Here is a 27,595-nt window from a genome sequence, read left to right as displayed (position 1 = left end):
AGTGCTGGAATTCTATTAGTTGTGTGTTGCAGGAATAACCTTTTCGGAATCCGTGCTGGGAAGGTGTAAAAAAAGCGTTTGAATCAAGGAATGCAGATATGTTACTATATAAAATGTATTTGAATATTTTGCAACATATTGACGTTAGTGAAATCGGCCTATAGTTTTCTATCGCCCGATTTAAAAACGGGTGTCACGCTTGCCGTTTTCCAATCTTGGGGAATGAGGCCTGTTTCAAGGGAAAGCTTATAAATGATCGTTAAATACGGAGAAATTTATTTATTTTATTTATTTAGAACATACTGCAGGCCTACAGTAGGCCCAAGCAGGAGGGGCGAATACATAATATATGCAAAAAGAACAGGATTAGGAAAATTAAAAAATGTTAAATACAAGTTGTAACACAAAATACAGCAATAAATACGAGGCTCAGATGCAAAATACAAAAAGTAAACGTAGAAATAAATGGCTCTCAAATTGAATGCTGTGAAGAAAACATTGAGTCAAAAGAATCAGCTCTGGTTAAAAGATCTGGCGGACACCTGTTCCACTCCTCAATGGTGCGTGGAAAAAATGAGTATTTAAAGGCGTTAATCCTAGCACTGTAAGGGGTTAATGATTGTGCATGATGATTTCGTGTTTGGCGCGTAGTGTTAAGTTTAAGGAAGGGGTCTGCATTCATAGACAGTTTATGGTTTTTTAGTAAGAAAACTAGTTTCATTCTTTGAATTTTCCGGCGCAGCTGTAAGGTTTCAATACCGTGAGTTCGCATGAGGGTCGTTGGTGAGTCGGTTACACGATACTTTGAAAAAATAAAACGGACGGCTTTGCGTTGTATCATTTCAAGGGCATCGATGTTACGTTTAGTGTAGGGATCCCAGATGGTGCACGCATATTCTAGTGATGGCCTTATTATTGAAAAGTAGGTTAATTTTTTAAGTTCAGGTGGGGCAAGTTTTAGTTTATGTCTAAGAAAGCAGAGTTTACGAAAGGCTGAGGAGCATACGTTTGATACATGTTTATTCCAGCTAAGGTTTTTCGTTATTGTAACTCCTAGATACTTGTACTCGCTGACTTCGGTCAGAAGGTGAGATGAAATATTCTAAGGAAATGAGAAGGAAGCCTTTTTGTTAGTTATCGTCATGTATACTGTTTTCTCTAAATTTCGCTTCATGTCCCATTTATTACACCATGTATGTATGTTCTGAAGATTGTAGTTTAGTAAAACTTGATCATCTTGGCAAGTAATTTGGTGAAATAAAACGCAGTCATCTGCAAATAATCTATTTTGAACAGGGGTAGTTATAACGTTAGTAATGTCATTGATATATATCAAAAAGAGGAGAGGTCCGAGGACGCTTCCCTGTGGGACGCCTGAAGTGACCGGCAGGTGGTTTGAATAGCAATCATCAATACAAACAAATTGTGTGCGGTGAGAAAGGTATGAGGAAATCCAACGAATTATGAAATTAGGAAGACTAATAAGTTCAAGTTTGTAAATTAGTTTGGCATGAGAAATAACATCAAAGGCTTTGCTGAAGTCTAAAAAAATAACATCCATTTGACCAGCGCTATTTAGTACACTTGCAAAAGTATGAATGACAGAAGTTAGCTGAGTGACAGTGGAAAAGCCTTTTCGAAACCCGTGCTGATGGGGGGTAAGTTCCTTGTTATCGTTTAGAAATGTAGTTATGTAGTTAGCTATGATATGCTCAGCAAGTTTGCAGCATGTGGAAGTTATTGATATGGGACGATAATTAGCAATCAAGGCAGGATCACCCTTTTTCAGCACGGGCACAATTCGCGCTTTCCTCCAGTCGGAAGGAATGTTTCCTGTTTCAAATGATTTGCGGAAAATAACAACCAGGAACTCTGTGATGGCTACTGCATAACGGCGCAAAAAAATATTTGGTATCCCGTCAGGTCCAGCGGACGCTTTAGTTTTGAGGTTGAGTAGCATGCAGAATACGCCAGATGAAGAAACAATGTCGGGGGTCGAGTTGGGAGACATGGTACTGGGTTGAACAAATAAACCATGATGGGAAAACACACTCTGCAAATACTTATTGAATGCCTCAGAGATTTGCGATTTATCAGCAAGCTGCACACCTTGACATGAAATGCGCGTAATTGTTTTTTATTTTTCGATAAAAATTTCCAGAACTTATGTGGTGGGTCACGAAGAAAATTTGGCAGGCTATACTGAAAGTAATTTTGTTTAGCCTGGCGCAAAGCGCTTGTGAAGTTAGCCTGATGTATTTTAACTATATTTCGACAGGCACCCCCACGCTTCAGTCGTTTGATTTTTCTTTTCAAATGTATTATTTCTCGCGTGATCCAAGGAGTTTTTTTACACGTTTTCTTTGTTCTATTAGGAATGTAGTTATCAATGCAGTACGTACAGATTTCTTTAAATTTATTCCAGAGTTCATCAACATTAGTTCCTCGAAACATGTCAAGGTGTAAGCTGAAGTCGTCTAACACACTTTCATCATTAGCTCTGGAGAAGTTTTTCACGGAAATAATTTTTGCTGGTTCACTGTCGACATTTTGTTGAATGGGACAAGTAAAAACCACCATGCAGTGATCAGATAATCCAGTTTCAACTGAAACAGTAAAACGTTCTGTTTCTTGGCTGAGAAAGACGAGGTCGAGAATAGATGCAGCTTCACCGTGTATGCGCGTTGGGTGCTTAACTCCTTGTTGCAAATTATGAATCAGCATAATATCACACATGTATGAAGCATTTATGTCATTGTTTGTACTAGGGAAGGGACTATTCGAGTCAATATTTGGGAGATTAAAATCACCGACAAGGTATATTTTATCACGGCGAAATTTAGACATGTGATCGGCCAGATCACATAAATATTGAGGTGGTGAATCAGGTGGTCTGTATACAGCAAAAAGCACAAACGATCTACCCCCGTACGACAGTTTTAAAGTCATACTTTCATGGTTAGCTATTTGCTGCAACGTGTGTGCCTCTGTGTTTTGATTCACCAGGACCGCAACTCCCCCTCCACGTGTTGCTCTATCACGGCGAAAAACTTGATAAGAGCGGGGGAAAACAGTTTCATCATCAATATCATCTCTCAGCCAAGTCTCGGTTATAACTACGGCGTGTGGATTGTGAATCAACAAGATAGCCTCCAAAGCCTCCGATTTATTTACAACACTACGTGCATCTATATTAAGTAAGCGAAATTCCTTAACACGAGGTTGTGAAAGTCAGTCTTTGCTTTGATAACTGTTTTTATAACCGAGTTGAACTCTGCTGTTATCGCTGTCATCCCAGGTGTAAAGCATTTTTTCGATTCGCAGCTTGTCATTTATCAAGGTAACTTTTTTCCCTTCATCCCTTTCTGTTTTTGCGCTGTCCCACAGTAATTTACGCTTCCTAAGTGTGTTTCGTGAATAATCGTTCTGTATTGAAATATTACTGCCTTTTAGTTTCTTGCAGTTTTTAAAGAGTTCTTGCTTTTCGTTATAGTCCTGGAAGAACACAATTACAGGGCGGTTTGTTGCCTTTTCGCCCAGCCTGTGTATTCTGCCCACAGAACTGCAAGATACATTAAGCTTTTCTGCAAAAACTTCAGTTAGGACCTTCTTTTTCAAGTCAGCCTCAGATTCCCCGGGTTCCTCTTTTACTCCAAAAACAATAAGGTTTGAGCGGCGGCTCCTGTCTTCTAAATCAGTTATTTTCGCCTGGAGTTCATATATTGTTTGTTCTAGAGTGTCAATCCTGTTTGTCTGCTTCTCCAAGGCTGTAAACCTTAGTCTCATATCATTCATGAGTTTTTCCATATTGCTCTGTTGCTCTCTCAAAGCAGTCACTACAGTGGCTAGGCCTTTTTGCCCTTTAAGTAATTCTTTCAGCATTTCACTAGTATCCGGACCGGGATTAGTTTCAACGTCTCCACATAGGAGCAGTTTGCACATACAAAAAGCATTGTAGGCAATTTCAACGAACTGCTGTGGGCACGGCAGGACCAGAAGACAGCGGCAATCACTTTTAACAGAACAGTAATCGGTACTAACCTGCACAAGGCAGAAGAGAAGCTTGTGAGACCACATGCCTACGCTGGTCCCGCCGCGCCCACTGAAGACAAATTCCTGTTGACGTTCTTTTAAAGGCGATTCGGACAAGGTCACGTGGTGGCTAGGTGGCGTTCCAGGCTTGATGTCACGCGGGAATGGACAATCAAAAAGAAGAGGCTCCGAAGGTGACGGTGCAGCCAGAGAACACGTGTCGATTGCTGATCCATTTACTGCAGTCGTTGATGCGGCAGAACTGGGTAAGAAAACCTGCACAAGGCAGAAGAGAAGCTTGTGAGACCACATGCCCACGCTGGTCCCGCCGCGCCCACTGAAATGATGCTATGACACTCTTTAAGGACCACTGGGGATATTCCATCAGGTCCAATTGCTTTTGAGTCATCTAAATGTCGTAATAAAGAGTCGACGCCACTAACATCAAATTCAATGTCTGGCATCATATCGCCTTGATTGGCGTTGTTCAAAAGCGAAGTCTCCCCAGCAGGTAATAGCGAAAACACAGATTGGAAGTACTGGTTGAAGCATTCCGCCCTCTGATAGTCCGACGTCACGGTTTTTCCGTCAACAGTTAAAGATGGTATTGATATGTCTTCTTTTCGATTTTGTTTTACATATTTCCAAAAATATTTTGGGTTTTCTCTCAAGTCCTTGTTTAATTTAACACAGAAGGTATCTTTGGCAGATTTAATTGTTGCTTTCAATAGCTTATTTATCTCTTGCAAGTATTTCTGATTTGCCAGACTGGTGTCGGCAGAAAATGTTTTATACGTTTGTCTTGCTTTCCTTATAAGTTTACGTATTTCTACGTTAAACCAAGGTTTTTGTTTTTTTCGTTGGCGCAGCTAGGTACTTGCATGGAACATGAATTTCGACTAGTTTAAGTATTTTGTCCCGAAATGCTGACCACAAAGTTAACGGACAGCGTGCGTTTGACATATATTGGAAAGTAGGAAAGAAATTTTCAAGTTCGGTCCTGATAGCAGCATAGTCTCCTCTGTCGTAGCTGTACATTTTTCTTTGCGGAATTTGCGCCATCCGTACTCGTTGCATGTTCAGTTCTATGACAACTGCCCTGTGGTCACTAATACCTGGGCAAACAGTAACTTTTGATATTATGTTCGGCTCATTGCAAAGTACTAAGTCTAGAATTGCATTTTCTCGCGTAGGTTCCAGTACGTACTGCTGCAATCCATTTAATCCAAACAGTTCTTCGAACTCTGTGTAAATACGGGACCTATTACCAGCCACACATCCGGCATTCCAGTTGAAGTCTGGCAAATTGAAATCTCCCCTAGAAATACGCTATTAGGCAGAAGAGATAGCATCTCAGACAGCAATCCGAATGAGTCGCTGCTGCCGGGTGGGCGGTAGAATGTCCCGTACACTACATTGTTTCCGTTAGGCAATTTCACAAGGCACCAGACAGATTCAGAATTGTTTTCAAATAAAATTTGTGTACTTGACAATGCTTGTCCATGCCTATCTTTCCGATAGACAGTAAAACCAGGCGGAAAGATTTCTACATTAGGTATAGTCTTGTCTAACCATGATTCGGGGCCCATCACAATCTGAGGTTTAACAGTGGCTACTAAAGACATGAAGTTATCGCCTTTGTTCGTTATGCTTGTTCTTTAAGCAGGACAGAGAGCCGTTCAGGCTGCGAGCAACGTGCTGAGTTATCTTTCGGAGGAACGGAATTCGGAATGCATCATTTGCCTCTGTCCAGTCGCGCATACGCCTGAAGTGGAAATGGCATCCGCATATCGCTATCCCAGACAAACGTTAGCCCATTGATGATCAATTTATCATAACTCAAGCGAACACGATTTTCTTTGTTCTCTCTTTTTTCTTTCGCATAATTCTAAAGCTGACGTCTTTTTTCGTGTACGGCTCGGCTGAAATCTCCAGAAATGCTGTACGAAGTGCCTTTTAGTCTGTAAGCGTTTTTAAAGACATTTTCTCTAGCCTTCCACCTTGAAAAGCATGCTACTATGGGCCGGTTCTTGCCTTCTCTGAAAACGCCAACACCATGAGCCCGTTCAACCGAAATATCAAGTTTCATCACATCTTTGCATATTCCACTTATTAGCTGTTCAGACGCCTCCCACGTCTCGTTATGCTCCCTGTCAGGCAACCCGAAAAAAACCAGATTCTGTCTACGGCTTCTATTTTCCAAGTCGTCTAGTTTAGCCATAAATTTATCTTCCATTTTTTCCACCCGAGCAATACGACTTTCTACATTGTTTGTCTTCTCTATTAAGCCCGTAATTTTGGATTCTAATTCACATTGTCTTGTTGTAATTTCCGTTAACTTCGCAAGCACAGTTTCCTGGCCTGTTTTGATTTCTAAGAGAATCCTTTCAATGTTTGTCATTTGGTCACGTTCAACTGCATTCATGGGCCCTGGATTTAGTTCTACATCCCCCGATAGGAGCAGTAAGATTTGGGAAAGCGTCAGGCAGCCGTCGTAGAGAGAGAATAGTAGAGCATCAACGAAGCACAGGCTGGCATGTTCAAGACACTCAATCATTTGTCGCTTGCTAATGGGGCACGACACTCTTAAAAGCATAACGTTGCTAGAGCGATAACACTTAGTTCCATTTAGGTAACTGACCTGGTACATGAAGAAGCGTGAGTTTGTGCCGAAAAGAGCGTCGTGCCCCAGTCGCTCTAGGCTTGGCTGGTCCTTTATATGGCCAGCGCGCAGCGGAACCGGAAAGGTTCCTCGATGCGCAGATTCCACTTCGGTGCGCCGGAGATCGTACACGATTTCCAGCAAATAATCTTGCGGACCGTGCAAGACACGAGCAGATGATTGCAGATCCGTTGTAGCAGCATCTGGCCAAGGTCACAAAAGACTACGAGGCATCCTATCCTCAACTCCCGATCCCTGGATCATTATTGGAGATTTCAACGCCCGTTATACCCTCTGGGGAAGTTCGAAAACCAACGCTAGAGGCATAGCTCTGGTATCTTTCGCCTCCAGTAATGAACTTTGCCTGCTGAATGATGGAAGTCCTACGTTTCTACGTGGCTCCACATACAGCAGCTGTCTTGACTTGGCTTTTGTCTCACGAGGCCTTGTCAGACGTGCTGGGTGGTTTGCGGACATAGAGACGCACGGAAGCGACCATATCCCCACGTACGTCGAGATCAGAGGATTGGAATCTTCCAAAATACGTGATACGATCCAAAGAGTGGACTAGTCTAAATTTCAGTCTGTGATTGAAGACCACTGCGACGCCAATCCATCTTTCGACTTGGAAGAGGCAATCAAGAGCGCGGTGCAAGACACTATGCGTACTCTCACATGCTCTTCGAAACTGACGGAATTTGATGTGGAACTAGAACGACTTCGAGCAATCCGACGACGTGCTGAACGAAGATACCGACGTACGAAGACCGGACGATTTACGGACCGCCATACGCACACAAAAGAAGATCCAGCGCCGGTTAGACAAGCTCGAATCGCAACGTTGGGCTGCCTTCTGGGAGTCGCTAGATCCGCGCAAGCCTTTATCGTAACTATGGAGAAAGATGCGTGGTCTCCGGACACTCCCCGTACAGCGGTTTCCATTCAAGGCTCTTGCCCTCTTTCAAAACAGATCGGATATTGATGTGGCAGAGGATTTCTGCGCCAGATTATCCGGCCAACTCACAGCTCCCAACATTCCAACGCCTTCGTGTAGTTGTCCTCCACCAGGTGATCACCGCATGGATCTACCATTCTCAATCCACGAACTTAAGGCAGCATTAGCTTTATGTGGCCGTACATCAATGTCAGGACCTGATGGAATTTCCTACTGAGCTCTGTGTCATCTGGGTAAGCGAGCAAGAGGTGCTCTCCTTGAGCGGCACAATGAATCTTGGAGAGATGGTGCGCTACCAACAAGCTGGAAGTCAAGTCGCCTTATTCCACTGCTGAAGCCTGGCAAGTCGCCGTTGGAACTGTCATTATATCGCCTGATTGTTTTGGCAACCTGTGTGGGCAAAGTAATGGAGAGGATGGTCCTAGGACGCCTGGAGTGGTACTTGGAGTACCACAACACCTACCCGGATGTCATGGCGGGCTTTCGACGTGGTCACCTACATTCAGCATGAGAAATGCGGTAAGCGTCTCTGCGCTTCTTTGTTCCTCGACGTCAAAGGGGCGTATGACAACGTTACGCATGAAGCCATCCTCTCTGCTCTCGCTGATATAGGAGTGTGTGGTCGGATGTTTCAATGGATACAGAGCTATCTCTCCATGCGATCCTTTTTTGTAAGCACCGAGAAAGTCCATACTTCTCTACATTATAGTTACCGCGGTGTCCCCCAGGGCGGTGTACTTAGCCCTGCGTTATTTAATATAACCCTAATTGCTTTCCTTGAGCACGTGCCAAACACAGTCAGGTCATCAATGTACGCGGATGATATCTGCATATGGGCGTCTGCAGTACCACGCCTATACAATTGCGAGCGAGAATTCAGAGAGCCGCCACCCAAACTGCTATCTACCATTTCCAGAAGAAGGTTGTAGCGCCGAAAAAGACAACACATAGAAGCGAGACGGGACAGGCGCTTCTATGTGTTGTCTTTTTCGGCGCTACAACCCTCTTCTGGAAACATGCACCAACTAGCCCCCCAACAAATATTACTCTGCTATCTACCACCTAGTCGAGGCCTGGAAATTTCCTCCGAGAAATGCGCACTAGTGCCATTTACGCGCAAACCCATAACAAACTACAGCGTAACGATAAATGGCCAAATAATACCGCATGTTCAATCGTACAAGTTTGTAGGTGTCATAATCGACAGGGACTTGTCATGGAGCCCTCACATATCATACGTGAAAAAACGATTGACAGGCATCTGCCACCTGTTCAAGTTTTTCACTGGCAAGGCTTGGGGAATGTCGACAAGTGACATGCTACAACTGTACAAGGTGCTTTTTCTAGGCTTTCTGCAATACAGCTTGCCAGCAATAACCAACACAGGTAAAACGAATCTGCGCACAATACAAAGTGTTCAGGCTCAAGTGCTCCGTATCCGTCTAGGTCTGCCTAGGAGTGCATCAACAGTGGCTACGATAGCAATCGCTAGAGACAACCTTGTCAAGACCCACATTGAAATTGAAGTGCTCAGGACCCATATAAGGCATCTAATCAGGACTCCTCGTTACCACTTAGCCTCTCTGCCAGCGGACAGACCTCGCACATCTTTCAGCCCAACGATTACCGCACATGATGAATGATTGCCAGCTTGTTTCACTCCACCTGCGAGACCTTCGATTCCTCCATGGTGCCTCGCTCAGCCAAAAATCAACCTCACAATACTTCTTCATCATCATCATCATCATCATCATCATCATCATCATCAGCCTGGTTACGCCCACTGCAGGGCAAAGGCCTCTCCCATACTTCTCCAACAACCCCGGTCATGTACTAATTGTGGCCATGCCATGCCTGCAAACTTCTTAATCTCATCCGCCCACCTAACTTTCTGCCGCCCCCTGCTACGCTTCCCTTCCCTTGGGATCCAGTCCGTAACCCTTAATGACCATCGGTTATCTTCCCTCCTCATTACATGTCCTGCCCATGCCCATTTCTTTTTCTTGATTTCAACTAAGATGTCATTAACTCGCGTTTGTTCCCTCACCCAATCTGCTCTTTTCTTATCCCTTAACGTTACACCTATCATTCTTCTTTCCATAGCTCGTTGCGTCGTCCTCAATTTGAGTAGAACCCTTTTCGTAAGCCTCCAAGTTTCTGCCCGTAGGTGAGTACTGGTAAGACACAGCTATTATACACTTTTCTCTTGAGGGATAATGGCAACCTGCTGTTCATGATCTGAGAATGCCTGCCAAACGCACCCCAGCCCATTCTTATTCTTCTGATTATTTCCGTCTCATGATCCTTTCCGCCGTCACTACCTGCCCTAAGTAGATGTATTCCCTTACGACTTCCAGTGCCTCGCTGCCTATTGTAAATTGCTGTTCTCTTCCGAGACTGTTAAGCATTACTTTAGTTTTCTGCAGATTAATTTTTAGACCCACTCTTCTGCTTTGCCTCTCCAGGTCAGTGAGCATGCATTGCAATTGGTGTCCTGAGTTACTAAACAACGCAATATCATCAGCGAATCTCAAGTTGCTAAGGTATTCTCCATCAACTTTTATCCCCAATTCTTCCCACTCCAGGCCTCTGAATACCTCCTGTAAACATGCTGTGAATAGCATTGGAGATATCGTATCTCCCTGTCTGACGCCTTTCTTTATAGGGATTTTGTTGCTTTCTTTGTGGGGGACTACGGTGGCTGTGGAGCCGCTATAGATATCTTCCAGTATCTTTACATATGGCTCATCTACACCCTGATTCCGTAATGCCTCCATGACTGCTGAGGTTTCGACAGAATCAAACGCTTTCTCGTAATCAATGAAAGCTATATATAAGGGTTGGTTATATTCCGCACATTTCTCTATCACCTGATTGATAGTGTGAATATGATCTATTGTTGAGTAGCCTTTACGGAATCCTGCCTGGTCCTTTGCTTGACAGAAGTCTAAGGTGTTCCTGATTCTATTTGCGATTACCTTAGTAAATAGTTTGTAGGCAACGGACAGTAAGCTGATCGGTCTATAATTTTTCAAGTCTTTGGCGTCCCCTTTCTTATGGATTAGGATTATGTTAGCGTTCTTCCAAGATTCCGGTACGCTCGAGGTCATGAGGCATTGCGTATACAGGGTGGCCAGTTTCTCTAGAACAATCTGTCCACCATCCTTCAACAAATCTGTTGTTACGTACCTGATCCTCCCCAGCTGCCTTCCCCCTTTGCATATCTCCCAAGGCTTTCTTTACTTCTTCCGGCGTTACCTTTGGGATTTCGAATTCCTCTGGACTAATTTCTCTTCCATTATCGTCGAGCGTGCCACTGGTACTGTACAAATCTCTATAGAAATCCTCAGCCACTTGAACTATCTCATCCATATTAGTAATGATATTGCCGGCTTTGTCTCTTAATGCATACATCTGATTCTAGGCTTCCTCCGTTACTGAGAGCATGTTCAATTCTATCCATATTATACTTCCTTATGTCAGCTGTCTTACGCTTGTTGATTAACTTCGAAAGTTCTGCCAGTTCTATTCTAGCTGTAGGGTTAGATGCTTTCATACATTGGCGTTTCTTGATCAGATCTTTCGTCTCCTGCGATAGTTTGCTGGTATCCTGCCTAACGGAGTTACCACCGACTTCCATTGCACACTCCTTAATGATGCCCACAAGATTGTCGTTCATTGCTTCAACACTAAGGTCCTCTTTCGGAGTTAAAGCCGAATACCTGTTCTGTAGCTTGATCTGGAATTCCTCTATTTTCCCTCTTACCGGTAACTCATTAATCGGCTTCTTATGTACCAGTTTCTTCCATTCCCTCCTCAGGTCTAGGCTAATTCGAGTTCTTCCCATCCTGTGGTCACTGCAGCGCACCTTGCCGAGCACGTCCACATCTTGTATGATGCCAGGGTTAGCGCAGAGTATGAAGTCTATTTCATTTCTAGTCTCGCCGTTCGGGCTCCTCCAGGTCCACTTCCGGCTGTCCCGCTTGCGGAAGAAGGTATTCATTATCCTCATATTATTCTGTTCCGCAAACTCTACTAACAACTCTCCCCTGTTATTCCTAGTGCCTATGACATATTCCCCCACTGCCTTGTCTCCAGCCTGCTTCTTGCCTACCTTGGCATTAAAGTCGCCCATTAGTATACTTAGTATTAGTATTATTAGCATTAGTATACATTAGTATTAGTATACACAATACTTGGCATCGCGAAAAAAGCTCATCTATCATCACCGGCCCTTAAACAGCTCACACTACTATATTTGTACGAGAACTACTGTGCCTCTACGCATATCTACACTGATGGATCTGTCCCACGAAACCGCTCCGTGGCGGCAATCGTGACCCCAGCGAACGTCACTACAATCAAAGTTAAGACGACTCACGCGACAGCATCGACGGCAGCAAAGCTCGCAGCGCTCTTTGCTGCCCTTCTTTACAGTGGTGATGAACCGCCACACAAGTGGACGATATTCTGCGATTCAAAGGCGGCACTGCAGTCTCTACTGTCACCTTTACGACACAGACCACACGAACAGGTAATATTTCACATTGCAGAGACGTTACACCGTATAAGTGATGCAGGCCAGGAAATAACCTTCCAGTGGCTTCCAAGTCACTGTGGGATTATCGGCAATGAACGGGCCGATCAAGCTGCCCGTTCAGCCCATACGGAGGAGCAGCTCGTACCAATTCCACTTTCTAGAACTGACGCAGCACGGAAGCTCCGCCTGCTTGCTCGGCAGTGCACCATGTCGCAATAGAATGACCCCCTTTTAAGAAATTCTCGACTGTACTTCCTTGACCCCACATTAAGTCTTCGAGCGCCATCGCAGCTTCGCCGTGGAGACGCCACGCTTTTGCATCGACCGTGGTTGGGCATTGCCTTTACCAAAGCCTATGCGTTCCGCATAGGCATGACCGACACCGCAACCTGTGACCACTGCGGTCATGAAGAATCGATTGACCATATTTTGACCCCCTGCCCGCAGTACAGTCCACAGAGGGAATGCCTTCGTCGCGAACTTGACCAGCTGGACGACCAACCGCTATCGGAAAAAAGAATTCTACACCATCGAAAGTACCTAACGTCAGAGAAGAAGGCCGTGCAAGTGCTATTGCGCTTTCCGCGATCTACCGGCCTTTGTGAAAGTCTTTAACTGGAATGCCTTTTGTGTGTGTGTCTCCGTGTGTGCGTGTTTTTTTTTAGCGTTTTCCTCTCTGTCATCTTTTCTAACCCCTATCTCCCATCCCCAGTGTAGAGTAGCAAACCGGAGAGTGATCTCTGGTTAACCTCCCTGCCTTTCCTCTTTATCTCTCCCTCTCTCTCTCGCTTGCTGTATAAATTTAATAACTGCCGAGTCAAAAATACGGCAAGTAATGTACAAACGTAAAAGTGTTATTTCAAATACCTTAGAAAAAATTATTCAGGAATACAAACCTGCTCTATATAAATAATAAATATAATCAACAAATATAGAGATATCCTATGTTCCGTGCCTGACAAAAATATAACATGAAACAACAAATATTCATTATAAACAGGCACAGAGTGGACGTTTCGGAGTATGCTGGGGTCAGTCATGCATCGGCTTTGTGTCTTTCTACAGGGATCCACTGTACATCAATTAAAAAATATTCATCCGAGGTGCTGGGATTTATTCACCATAATAAGTGCAATAGATGAGAACATTTAAAACAGATTAAGATAATCCAGCCTCACGTACAGCAGCTTAACTTCAGATATTTTAAATATTCACGGTGGTTAGCGTTCGCGCGTTTCATAAACTTTGCACAAAAAAATTGAGACGAGTAGTTATACATAGAAATCAATAACTTCAGCGGCAAGGGATTGCTGCGAATGGGGCACCCGATCGCAGCTTTCCGCTTTTTCCTGATGAGTTCAATAACGTCCATGCATCACGCTTTCACGATGAAGCTCCCGAGTACTGAAACACCTTGTGAAAAGGTCATAAAAATCTCTGATAAATCTAAAGAGACGGCCAGATGGGTATACAGCAAGCCTCCCTTGTCCTGCAGCTACACGTGTGTAATCAGCTGCGCTCAGCTGGCTAACATATTCTTTCTTGGTCAGTACAATATCACGAGAGTGTTCACACTTTGTTTTCAGAACAAACTTCCTAGTCACATAGCCGCAAATGTAAAAAAATGAACCTTTCATCACTTTTTTGAGACACTCGTTCGGTGTTATCCGGTTCTGCACCGGACTGGTTGCCTTCTTCTATCCGCCTTTCGATCAAGCTGTGGCTTTGCACCACCTTCATCATCTTGAAATCATCACTGGCTCTGAATTGATGCAGCGATCCAATGACCAGCAATGCGACGGAGGCGCGTAACTGCGGAATGAGCGAAGCGAAGAAAGTAAAGAAACATCGGGAGCGGTGGCGCAACGTGGGGACGACATTACGCCGTATATGATAGCTCAGTATGAGAAGCGAGAAAGGTTAGGAGACTGGAAGTGATGATGTAATGTGGGGACGACATTACTAAAATTACGCCGTATAACTAAAAAGGTGCAGAGGCTTTACTTTACGTATGATAGGTCAGCAAGAACAGATACAGGAGCGAGGTCTGGAGGTGATATGACGCGGAGACAACCGGTCAACCCACCAGAAGCATTGAATCTTACATGTGCGTCATCTGCATTTGTCCGGTCCCCCCTCCTTTTAGGAAATTTTCCATTTATACACATTCTTTTTCTAGATTGAAATGAATGTATGATTATTACTGGCCCAGCCGTTTACGCATTTATTATGTGAAAGTTTAACTGAATTTTCTTTCGTGTTAGAAAGGAAACCGCAGAGCGCGGCAGGCGGCCTTGTAGTACAAATGCAACGCATGAAATAAAAGAAAGTAAATGAAAGGCGCAAAGCGTTAGCATGAGCAAGTCGTTTACATCTGCTTCGTTCCCCTGGCGTCACCTCGTGCTTATTCTATTTTGCAGCACGTTTACGTTCGTCATGCCACGCTTAACTAAATACCAACCCGCCGTGGTTGCTCAGTGGCTATGGTGTTGGGCTGCTGAGCCGAGGTCGCGGGATCGAATCCCGACCACGGCGGCCGCATTTCGAAGGGGCGAAATGCGAAAGCACCCGTGTACTTAGATTTAGGTGCACGTTAAAGAACCCCAGGTGGTCCAAATTTCCGGAGTCCCCCACTACGGCGTGCCTCATAATGAGAAAGTGGTTTTGGCACATAAAACCCCATAATTTCATTTTCTTTAACTAAATACCTCCGCTCACAATGAAGTACGCGCTGAATGTATGTCAGAAACAGCCCCGTAAGTGCGGACCATTGCGGTGACAAACCTGCAAGTATAGAAGGAAATATACAAAATTCCCGTATTTACAGCACACAAACGCGTTCTCTGTGTGGCGAGTCCCTGCAGTATTACCTTGCGGTTACGTAGTGTATTATAGGAGCTTAAGTATCGCAATGTTGGCTAATAGCGACCAAACATCAAGCGCATAGCAGACGCCCGCCGCTTTGGCGCAGCTTCCACGGCGGAGAAAGCCCGCGGGTGCGGCAAAGCAGTGCGGCGGCGTGGCGGTTCGCCGGAAAAGGTTCACCCTGCCAAAATTCTAGGTCACCCTATTACGGTTTGCACCCAACAGGAACGCAGGCGCAAAAACGGACCATAAATGGGCATAACCGTTTCATGCGCGCACCTGCAAGCACCCGCCGCCATCTTGTCGCGTCGGCAGACGGGGAGAAGGGGTGCGTCCGAAGTAGGCGCCGACCAGGGAAGACATCCTCTTCCCTGGTCGCAACGAGGGGCCAGCCCTCCTAAGTGTGGTCGAGTACCTCGACTCGCCGGGGCTCTGGGTGAGACTCTAGGATTTTCTGCAAAGACGGATAGCCTCACGGCTATCCAAGCCACTACTCGACCTGCCCCAACCATCTGGCTCCTGCTGGATAACCGGCCCCTGGCCTTTCACCAGATTACTATCCCTGCCGAACCCACTAGGCCCTTCCTGCCGGTCTGCTCAGCCGCTGCCATGGCGACAACACTTTAACCCCCTACTCCCCTATCTCCTTTGCTCCCACTATCTCCCCCCACCCCTGTTGGCGCTGAGCCGTGCTCCCGCAAGGGCTGCAGAAAATAGTTCCTTTTCCCCTCAAGGACCACTTCTCTCTACACACGCGGCTCGCATGACTTCCAACGGTCGTGCCTCGGCGACTCTTCGGCGCCTCACCTAAAAAGCCGAGGAGCCTTTTCCCGACCCTTCGGCGCCGTCTGCAAAGATCTTCCCATGCCTGATTTTGAATGTCACTGCGCTTTGCGCTTGCGCTAACAGTTGCCACACAAGCGAAGCGTAACGTTAGCTATGGTGGAAATTAATGTCTACGCTGAACAGTTTCTGTGAATAATTTTTGTGAAAAACCCGTATCGCAATTTTGGTTTAATAATCTGATCGCATCATCGCGCATCATGTCATTGTATATTTCGTGATTTCTATTTTTTACTCATGCCGAGCGCACTGCTGCTAATAATTTCATGTATTAATTCTGCTAGTGTTTTAGTCTTTTCCATTGTATAAATTACTTGATTGGGCTTCTTCTGTATTTATATATATATTGACACGTGTACTTATCTTTATCGGGCGACCACGTTTCGCCGCCTAACAAATGTAATCGCACAGCGCGAGACGCGCCTGCATGTATCCGAAGTTTCTGGAAAGTTATCGATACTTCTATCCGCTGTCTGTTGTCGCCGAACCTTATGGTATCTGATTTCATCACGTGACACGAATGGTGTAGAACTTTGTGGAAGACACGCGGGTCCAAGCGATTATTCTGGAACATTTGACGACTGCTGTATAAAAGCCGACGCACATGGCCCCCTGATCAGATTTTCGACGATCGTCGACTGTGTTCGCCGCTCTCGTTGTGCTTTAAGTGTAGCCTGTTTTGTGGGCACAGGTTCGCCCAATAAAAGCTAGTTTTTGCCTTTCACAGTATTGCTACTGTGTTCTCTGACGTCACGACCACGTGACATCTGGTGGAGGCGCTTTGCGTTCATGTACCGGACGGCCCCACAAAGCCGTGACCCAAGCCCTCACGCGGAAGACACCAACGTCGCCAAGAACCAGCGAGGTAGCCGCAGGCTGCAAGGACTGCCCCCGGAGCACGGCCACCAAGTCCACCCCAATGGCAGCCCCAGCGTCCCCCGTCGTGCTGCAGCAGCCCAGGGAGCCTCCGACGTTCCGCGGTTCAACTTTCGAGGACCCGGAAAGCTGGCTTGAGACTTATGAGAGAGTCGCTACGTTTAACTGGAACAGCGACGACAAACTGCGATATGTCTTCGTCGCATTGGAAGACGCGGCCAGGACGTGGTTCGAGAACCGAGAAGCCACCTTAACGACCTGGGAACTTTTCCGTAGCGGCTTCCTGCAAACATTTAAAGCGTCGTGCGAAAAGAGCGAGCGCAAGCTCTACTGGAGACCAGAGCGCAGCTGCCGAATGAGACGATTGCGATCTTCACCGAGGAAATGAGCCGTCTGTTCCGCCACGCCAACCCAGAAATGTCCGAGGAGAAGAAAGTCCGCCGGCTGATGCGTGGTGTGAAGGAGGAACTTTTTGCCGGGATGGTACGAAACCCACCGAAGACCGTCGACGAGTTTCTTCGCGAGGCCACCAGCATCGAGAAGACACTCGAGATGCAAAACCGGCAATTCGACCGCCGCACGAACTCGACAAACTACGCCGGAGTTCAGTCACTGGCCACCGACGGCCAACGCGAGACTATTCGAGCTGTCGTGCGGGAGGAGCTACAAAAGCTGTTCCCATCATCACAGCCTCAAGTGGCTTCGATTGCCGACGCCGTGCGTGAGGAGCTCCAACAACAACTTGGAGTAGCCCCTGAATCGCCGCAGCCTGAGCCGCAAGCGATGACCTACGCCGCTGTCGCACGCCGTCAAGGTCCCCCTCCGCGACCGCGCCAGGGCCCTGTCACGCCGCAGTTCCGTCGTCCGCCGCCGCCGCCGCCAGCACGACCACCCGTCGCCCAGCGCACCTACGCGAGGAAGACTGACATTTGGCGCGCTCCTGACCACCGCCCGCTCTGCTACCACTGCAGAGAAGCGGGTCACGTCTACCGACGATGTCCATACCGGGAGATGGGACTGCGAGGTTTCGCCGTGAACGCTCCGCGCCCGCAGCAAGGTGAACGCCCCTGCGATATCGCCGACTACCTCGCCGCTACTCAGTGGAGCTCTCGACGACCGTCGCGTTCGCCATCACCAGGCCGCTACCTGTCGCCGCAGCGCCGACCATACACTGGCCCAGCCCGGGGCAGGTCAGCAAGCCCATATCCGGAAAACTAAAAGCAGCAACCGATGGAGGTGCGGTTGCTGTTCGTCGAACTGACGAAGACACCGAAGAAACTACCTCGACGACATAACGACACGCCGCCGTCCCGACAAAATCAGGAAGCCAAGACTACACCGACGAAAGACGACTTGACGACGCGACGATCCAACTTCAGTTCAACACGACGCAGCCGTGATCCGACGCCAAGACCTATACTGTAACGCAAGACAAAGAACCGCCGACCTCGACGTGCTTCTCGACGGCCACGCAGTCACCGCCTTAGTAGACACAGGAGCCGATTACTCCGTCATGAGTGGACCCATCGCCGCCCAGTTTAGGAAAGTTAAGACTGCATGGGAAGGCCCTTAAATTCGGACCGCTGGAGGACACCTGATTACGCCGACTGGGATCTGCACGGCAAGAATTACCGTTCATGACCGGACTTACCCTGCCACCTTCGTTATCCTCCAACGGTGTTCACGAGACGTCATTCTCGGCATGGACTTCCTGAATCAACATGGCGCAGTCATCGACCTGAAGTCGAATTCGATAACGCTGTCGCAAGATCAAGCGATACCGCCGGAGAGCTGTCGTAGTCACCACGCCTTGAGTGTGCTCGAAGATCAAGTGAGCATCCCGCCGCGCTCCAGCATTATTATTTCCGTCGGCACTGAAACACCCGCTGTCGTAGAAGGCGCCATCGAGGGCGACCAACATCTACTGCTCGACCGTGAAATTTGCGTCGCAAGAGGGATCGCTCGACTCCACGGAGGGCAAGTGGAAGTTATGCTAACCAACTTCAGCCAAGAGTTCAAGCACATAAACAAGGGCACGACAATCGCATACATCGAGGAAATTGTGGAAACCAGCAATGCCTTTGTCCTCTCAGATTCAGCCGCATCTACCACGATAGGCATAGTCCCCGAACCAGACTTCGACGTGAATCCAAGTCTTCCTATGAGTAAGCAGCAACAGATCAGAAGTCTTCTCCGACGATACAAAGACTGCTTTTCGACGTCATCGAGGATTCGACAAACACTAGTTGCAAAGCATCGCATAATAACCGAAGAGAGCGCTCGACCACTCCGCCAGAGCCCTTACCGAGTTTCGACGCGAGAACGGGAAGCTATAAGGCACCAAGTCGGCGAAATGCTGCGCGACGACATCATCCAGCCGTCCAAAAGCCCGTGGGCATCTCCTGTAGTCTTGGTGAAAAAAAAAAAAGGACGGAACCCTACGTTTCTGCGTCGATTATCGTCGTCTGAACAAGATCACCGAAGGACGTATACCCCCTCCCAGGGATAGACGACGCATTGGATCGGCTTTACAACGCTAGATACTTCTCGTCGATGGACCTCAAGTCTGGCTACTGGCAAATAGAAGTCGACGAGAAAGATCGCGAAAAGACTGTCTTCATCACGCCAGACGGCCTCTACGAGTTCAAGGTCATGCCATTCGGACTGTGCACGGCGCCTGCAACGTTGCAGCGCGTCATGGACACGGTGTTAGCCGGACTGAAGTGGTTTACTTGGATGACGGACTTGTTTAGCCGGACTTGTTTACTTGGATGACGTCGTTGTCTTCGCCAGAAATTCCGACGATCACCTTAGGTGGCTTGCGACAGTGTTAGAGGCCATTAAGTCATCAGGGCTCACTCTGAAGCCGGAAAAATGCCGCTTCGGTTACGATGAGCTTTTGTTCCTAGGCCACGTCATCAGCAAATCAGGAGTACGCCCCGACCCACAGAAGACAGCTGCCATCGCAAAATTCCCGCAGCCAACCGACAAGAAGGCAGTGCGCAGATTCCTTGGCATGTGTGCCTACTATAGGCGCTTTGTCAAGGACTTCTCACGCATCGCGGAGCCGCTAACACATCTAACCAAATGTGATGTCGAGTTCAAGTGGGAAACGCCGCAGTCCGACGCATTTGAATAACTCAAACGACGCATGCAGTCGCCGCCGGTATTTGCGCACTTCGACGAATACGCCGATACAGAAATCCATACTGACGCCAGTAGCCTAGGCCTCGGTGCCGTTCTAGTCCAGAGGAGAAACGGAGCCGAACAGGTGATAGCTTATGTTCGCCGGTCGCTGTCAAAAGCGGAAGGCAACTATTCTATGACCGAAAAGGAATGCCTCGCCATCGTTTGGGCTACAGCTGAATTCCGCCCTTACCTATATGGCAGGCCATTCAAAGTCGTCAGCGACCATCACGTGTTGTGTTGGCTGGCTAATTTAAAGGACCCTTCAGGACGGCTGGCGCGGTGGAGCCTCAGACTGCAAGAATATGACGTCACGGTAATGTACAAGTCCGGAAGAAAACACTCCGACGCCGACTGCTTATCGCGCGCCCCCATCGATCCCCCGCCGCAAGACGACGAGGATGACGACGCCTTCCTTGGGATAATAAGCGCGGAAGACTTCGCTAAACAGCAACGAGCAGACCCGCAGCTAAAAGGCCTTGTCGAGTATTTGGAAGGGAACACCGATGTTGTCCCTAGGGCATTTAAGCCCGGGTTGTCTTCGTTCACGCTACAAAACAACCTGCTCGTGAAGAACTTCTCACCAGTCCGCGCCAACTACCTTCTTGTTGTACCGTCTGCGCTGCGTCCAGAAATAATGCACGTCCTACACGACGATCCAACCGCTGCGCACCTGGGATTCTCCCGGACGCTGTCGAGAATACAGGAGAGGTATTACTGGCCGCGTCTGACCGCCGACGTCGCCCGTTACGTCAAGACATGCCGAGACTGTCAACGACGCAAGACACCACCGACAAGGCCAGCAGGATTACTACAGCCGATCGAACCTCCTCGCCGACCATTCCAGCAGATTGGGATGGATTTGTTGGGGCCGTTTCCGATGTCAACATCCGGGAATAAGTGGATCGTCGTGGCGACGGACTATCTCACCCGCTTTGCTGAAACTAAAGCTCTACCAAAAGGCAGCGCAGCCGAAGTGGCGCAATTTTTCGTCGAGAACATGCGGCTGCGACATGGTGCCCCAGAAGTCCTCATCACCGACAGAGGAACGGCTTTTACAGCAGAGCTCACCCAAGCCATTCTGCAGTACAGCCAGACAAGCCACAGGAGGACAACTGCCTACCATCCGCAGATGAATGGTCTCGCGGAGCGCCTGAACAAGACCCTCGCCGACATGCTAGCAATGTACGTCGACGTCGAGCACAAGACGTGGGACGTGGTCCTGCCGTATGTAACCTTCGCTTACAACACGGCGGTGCAAGAAACACAGATCACGCCGTTTAAGCTGGTTTACGGCAGGAACCCGACGACGACGCTCGACGCCATGCTGCCCCATGTCACTGACGAAGAGAATGTTGACGTCGCTGGCTATCTCGAGCGCGCCGAAGAAGCCCGACAGCTCGCCTGCCTACGGATCAAGAACCAGCAGAGGACCGACAGCCGACACTACAACCTCCGACGACGCTTCGTCGAGTACCAGCCCGGCGACCGTGTTTGGGTTTGGACACCGATACGCCGACGAGGACTGAGAAACTATTGCGCCGCCATTTTGGACCCTACAAGGTCATTCGACGTATTGGCGCACTGGACTATGAGGTCGTGCCAGACGGAATTTCGCATTCACAGCGGCGGCGAGTACGATCTGAAGTGGTCCACGTGGTGCGTCTGAAACCCTTTTACGGACGCTGACGAACTTCCTTATTTTTGTTTTCTTTGCTACGGGTGTTTTTCTTTATTGCTTTAATTTGTATGCAGCATCGGTTCGATGCTTTTTAAGAGGGGGGTATTGACACGTGTACTTATCTTTATCGGGCGACCGCGTTTCGCCGCCTAACAAATGTAATCTCACAGCGCGAGACGCGCCTGCATCTATCTGAAGTTTCTGGAAAGTTATCGATGCTTCTACCCGGCTGTCTGTTGTTACCCGGCCGAACCGTGTTATTTGATTTCATCACGTGACGGTGAATGGTGGCGAACTTCGTGGAAGGCACGCGGGTCCGAACGATTAGTCTGGAACGTTCGGCGACTGCTATAAAAGCCGACGCGCTTGGCCCGCTGATCAGATTTTCGACGATCGCCGACTATGTTCGCCGCTCTCGTTGTGCTTTAAGTGTAGCCTGTTTTGTGGGCACAGGTTCGCCCAATAAAAGCTAGTTTTTGCGTTTCACAGTATTGCTACTGTGTTCTTTGACGTCACGACCACGTGACAATATGCCCTCCCTGCAACGATTTCTTGTCACATTGGCAGTATTCCTAAAAGAATAAATAAACGCTACGTGACTTCCGTTCGCCTGCTTGAGTGCATTCTATCCGCGCTCTTTTCGTTGCAGGGAAAGGAAATATTTTTCCACCCTTGGCCCGCCTAACAACGAGGATTCAGCGGAATAGCCATTCGCACAATGAATGCCGAGAACATGAAAAAGCTGTGTAAACTGCAGCATGTGGTACGTGCTAGTTTTGCAGAGCTGGGGAAAGTGACCTGGCTTCCGATTAGCAGCAGACAGTCAACGCAACGCGCCAAAGAAACAAAGAAACGCAGATATTCTGCCTAAGTGCACTAAAATCACTTGCTTCGGGAAGGTTGGCAGCGCTCTCTCATTGGTGTCAAGTATTACGCAATATAAAATACGAGAAAAACACATGCGCAAGGAGCAGAACTTCTTATTAAATGTCTCAACTCGCGTAACTCTATGGAAGCTGCTCCACGCCTCCCGAGCGCCGAAACTGCGAGGGCGGGTGTCGAGTGACGAGAGGAAGCCCGCAATTCGCTTGGGATGAGGAGATACGCATCTACGCTTAGTTTTCTTTTTTTTTTTCAGTCCTGAAGAAACTGGTTAATTGGAACATTTTGCTGATTTTATTTCACTTTGCTACCAAACCAGTATTGGGCGAAAATATCACAAACATGGTGAACAGCCGCAAATACTTGTAATCCTAGAATTTACGCCAGTAGGCACGTCGAACTGAGCACAATACAATCCGTTGGCTTTTGTGTTTCTGCTGTCGTTTGAGAGCTCTCTTGTGATTCTACCAAGTGTCATTATATTTGAGAAGTAGCACTGCTATAAGCTCGAGGACACGGGTTCGATCCCCGGCCGCCACATTTCGATGGGGGCGGAATGCCAGAACCCCAGGTGTTCAAAGTTAAACCGGAGTCCGCCACTGCGGCGTGCCTTTTAATCATATCGTAGTTTTGGAAAGTAAGACCCCGGAAATTGTTATCTGAGAAGTTCGCTGAATCATGTCTAAGGCATACACCTTAAAGGAAAAAAATTTAAAATCCCCCCCCCCCCCCCCCCCCCACAGGTAGTCCTCTCTCTTGCTATGCCTACGATCACCGGAAAAGTACTTAGTCGAGTTCCAGTGACGTGCTCGTCAGCCTGAGTCGTGAAGATGGCTATTTGTTTTTGTTTCTCGTGGAGTCACAGAAAAATCCGGTGTCGGCGTTGTCGTCATCTGTTGGCCGTGAACGAAAATTACCGATAAAGGCAATAAATAAATAGACGATAACCTGAAAATAAAATTGCGGGCCGGGGCTTCGACCCCAGGAACTATAGGTTGCCAGACCAGCACGTTAACCCATCCAGCCAGTCTTTTTTTTTTTTTTTCTTTTTTTGTGTGCGCGTGTGAATTCAGTCACTCTCGGTCCATGGTGCGTACGCTCTTAAACGGGGTTTTATATGAAGAAGTTCGGACGCGGCGTATGCACGTGCCTTCGATGCTGCGTCCACTTCCTCTTCGATAGGGTCCCGCCAATAACACCCTCCTATGATTTCCGATGCGAACGTAGCACGTTTGCGCTATCGCGTTCCACTCTTAAGTGGAACTTTAAACGTCTTCAATTGTTGTACCAGCTGTGATATACTCACCCACGTTAATACTCACGTCTACTCACGCTCACACACTCGCCTTCGTACTCACGTCTACTAATCTCACGAGCACTTACTCACATGCATACCGTCATTCACACTCACGTTCACACTCCTCCTCACACTCACGCTCACTGGCACTCGCTCGCTCCCACTTCCCCTCAGACTCACTGACACTCGCTCGCACTCACCTGCGCTCACCTCCACTCACACTCACTGGCACTCACGCCTTTGAAATGAGTGCGAATGAGTGAGTGCACCGACCTATGGTCCACACAGACACAGGAGTTTGAAAACTGAACCTAGTGCAGTTACGTTGCCGCGCCCCGAATTCAACGCATCGTGCTGCGGCGAGTGAAGCACCGGCTATCACGTCTGTCAAAACGATGATAGTCGGCCGTCGTCTCGTAGAAAAAGGAGCCAGCTTCGTCACATCTGGGCGGGGTGGCGACGTTACCTCGGCAGTCACAAACGCAATCTGAAATGCCATACGTTCCTGCTCGTGAGTCGGGAACACGCAACCAATCTTTAAAATTCATTTTCAGAAAAGCTATACGACTCGCAGTCGTATCGTTTGACACAGATAATCGGAGTACAAAAGAGAACATATACTCGACATTTTATTAGCGTCAGGGGACATGGAAAAAATCGCCGTAGTTGCCCTTTATGCTCGGATGTTCAGTCCGCGCATGTGCGCTCGAACATTTGGTCACACGTTGTTTTTGTTTAGTGTCGCTGCCGCCGTTGTTTGTCACAGTAGTTTCCAGAGTCGTCCCACGATTATGTAACGCGCGCAACCCGTGAGTGCGGTTCGAGCTTCGCAAGAGTGGCGCAACGCTCAGGAATCCGAGTTTCTCTTCCCGCTAGAAAGCAAAAAGAAAAACAATAGAGAAAGTTGTCCACAAGTCTTGTCACCTGCCGTAAACTCCACTCGGTGCAAGAACTAACATTTTAAAGCATTTCTTTTCACGAACAATATGACACGATGGAACGGTTTAATGGATTGCCGGCTCAGACATAGCCTACCTACCCACGTTCCTGCATCTAAAGAACAAGAAGAAAGGAACAAAGTGAGAGAACTGATGCCAATGAACTTATCCATTTTTAATGTATTGCTTGTGTACCTGTTAAAACAAATAAATAAATAGGATCCCAAAGCAACACCTGGGCTATACGGGAGACAGCGTAGTAAAGGGCTCCGGATTAACCTGTCCTCTGGAGTTGCTTAATTGAAAGACGCGAGTGTTTTATTGCAACAGCAATTGCAGGAACACTCGAGGTACGTTCGCGCGCCACCGTCGTGCTGGCCCGGCATCAACGGCGAAAGCGCGGGCGCGTGCCTGCTGCACGTGTGCTACCGCGCCAAGTAGTCCGGCAGCGTTTGAGCCTCTGGTTGCTCGTAACGGACGCTGAATTGACGCAGCTTCCATGTGCGACGGTCTCGCGTATCCCCAGACGGGGAAGGGAAAAGCCGCGAAATAAGTAAACGTCTACACTCAGTAGTGTGCTGTCTTATTCAACTGTTCCTAATGGGGTGTTTATGTTTTCTCTTCCCCAGCCCAATCGCACGTGAGTTGAAACGCGGGACTCTTTTCGGCAGCGCCCTCATGTGAGCGCGCATTGCATGCGGGGCTTTCCCTTCGTATAAAGCACAGTGTGGTATAAAGCGCTGTTCTGTTTCAAATATTTCCCTTCGTAGCTACAGAAAGTTACGTGCAGAGACGCCCAGTGCGTCTGGCTGCACCGAAGTGGACGCACCCTCCCTCTGAGGGTTCTGCAGCAGAGCCACCCTGGCTGCTCGCATGAGCATCGTGCGCAGCAACAGTAGCGTTTCCGTGGGCACACCAGTGCCGTATAGCCAGGGGGTGGCACACCGGGAACGTGCCCCCCCTTCTGTCTCTAACTCACCGTACCCGGTCAAGTGTGTCCTCCCCGAAAAACAACAATCTACGCCCATGGCCGTGGTGCACACTGCAGTGGTGCGAGCGGAACGGACACATTTGCAGCTACAATGGCCGCCGGCTTCTCTCGTCTCGCTCAGCGCTCCTCGTTTCTCCTGCGCAGCACAAGTTACCGCACGTGCTGTGCCGACCCGACATGTCGCCCCCGCGTATTCTTGGAACAGCTTCGGCGCAACTTGCTATCGCGTTCACATGCTTCGCCCTTCGAGCAATACCTGCCCCCCCCCCCCTTTTTTTTTTAAGGGAAGGTTTCTCTTTGCCTCCTCCCTCAACTCTTCCACTGCTGCTGCTGCTCTCTTTACACGCTCCGCGTCGGGGGCTGATCGAGAACGTGTACTACGCTGTAGAGACGCGGGAGAGGCGCCTGTGAGCCCTCTCTAGGGAGAACTACGGAGGCGCCGCGGCAATGCCCTCTGGAGCTCTCTATCGTTGTCACAGTGCCATCTGGAACTCGCTAGCCATCGACACAATGGCCTCTGGACGATTGCGCGTGAGCCCCAGGCAAAAGCGTTGCAGAAGCTGCAGCGCTTACCTTTGCCCTCAGAGGGGAGATAGAGTGCTAGAAAGTGGAAACAAAGAATGCGTACACGGCCAACTTTTGGCTCGTGGCAGCTTCCATACATGGGAGGATCGCGGGAGAAAAAAAGAAAAAGCGGCGCGAGAAAGCACGGCTTCGTTTGTGGTCTCCTAAATAAAAGAAACGCTACTGCTAGACATGGCAGCTGCCGCGTACAAACTGTAACATTGTTGTATCCAAGGTATTATGTTGCACGTTCCTGCTCTTTCTGAAAAATAAACACCGTGCAAGTTTGTTCATGCACTACTGACGCAGGGCGTGCTGACGCAAAGCCGCACTAAAGCTCCGCAGCATCAAGACGGCAATACGCCCGTTTGAGGGAATGACAGTGCTGACTTTCTCGCAGGCTACGAGCAATTTCGCACGACAATGCCTCGAGCAAAAACGTCTCGCTGTGTGCTATGTGTACTACGCAGGCGCACACAATTAGCGGCGCATGCACGGTAACATTTAACATCGCATTACGACTTCTGCAGGCCGTTAACATGACCGCCAAATATCGTCAATGAACGTGAACAGCACAGAAAGCTTCGCTTACATCAATTCCTACAGTGCGTACGATCTGTAGTTGTTTATTATTATTTTTAGTATTATCTTCTCTTGTTTAATTTGTTTTTTCATTCCGTCTTCGCCAGGATGCTGCCACCGCGGCTGGGGATAAAACCAACGACATGGCGCTGAGCGGAGGAGCGAAGTAGCCAACGGGAACGGTATATAAAGGTCACGAGGTGTTAACGAATTAACGCAGTCAACGCATACAGAATGTCATACCAACACTTGTGCTCTTGCGAATGCTGCAGGTGCCAATTTATGTTTAAAGAAAATGTTCTTGCTCGTTGGGCAACTTGACGTCGCAGCCATGCGCGCACAAGATGGTATAAATGAGCCCGAGTGCGCGGTATCAAATCCCGACGCATTTCCATGGGGGCGAAATAAAAAAAAAAAGACCGTGTGCCATGCATTGGCTGCACATTAAAGAACCCCAAGTGGTCAAAATTAACCCGGACTCCCTCCTAATCATATCGTCGTTCTGGCACGTAATATCCTAGCATTTAATTAATCTTTAACAAAATTGATATGCCTGTTTCTACTTTCCACGTACCCCAGTAATATATATCTTTAAATAAGTAACAAGGTGCTGTAGTTGACGATCTACACAAAGATCAGCGGTCATATGCAAGATAGTAGTTTAGTAGCAGGGAAATTCAAATTAATTGTCACAATACTGA

General features: G+C 48.0%; 1 protein-coding gene and 1 pseudogene across 1 annotated transcript in view; one reads left to right on the top strand and one right to left on the bottom strand.

Moving 5' to 3' along the window:
• Window positions 1-27,595, top strand: part of cnc (NFE2 like bZIP transcription factor cap-n-collar) — a 203,297-nt gene that overhangs the window by 33,092 nt on the left and 142,610 nt on the right. The window lies entirely within an intron of this gene.
• Window positions 4,205-5,657, bottom strand: LOC142582104 (uncharacterized; annotated as a pseudogene).

This window comes from Dermacentor variabilis, chromosome 5, assembly GCF_050947875.1.
Source record: "Dermacentor variabilis isolate Ectoservices chromosome 5, ASM5094787v1, whole genome shotgun sequence".
NCBI classification, from domain to species: domain Eukaryota; kingdom Metazoa; phylum Arthropoda; class Arachnida; order Ixodida; family Ixodidae; genus Dermacentor; species Dermacentor variabilis.
This window is presented reverse-complemented; position numbering and strand designations above follow the sequence as displayed.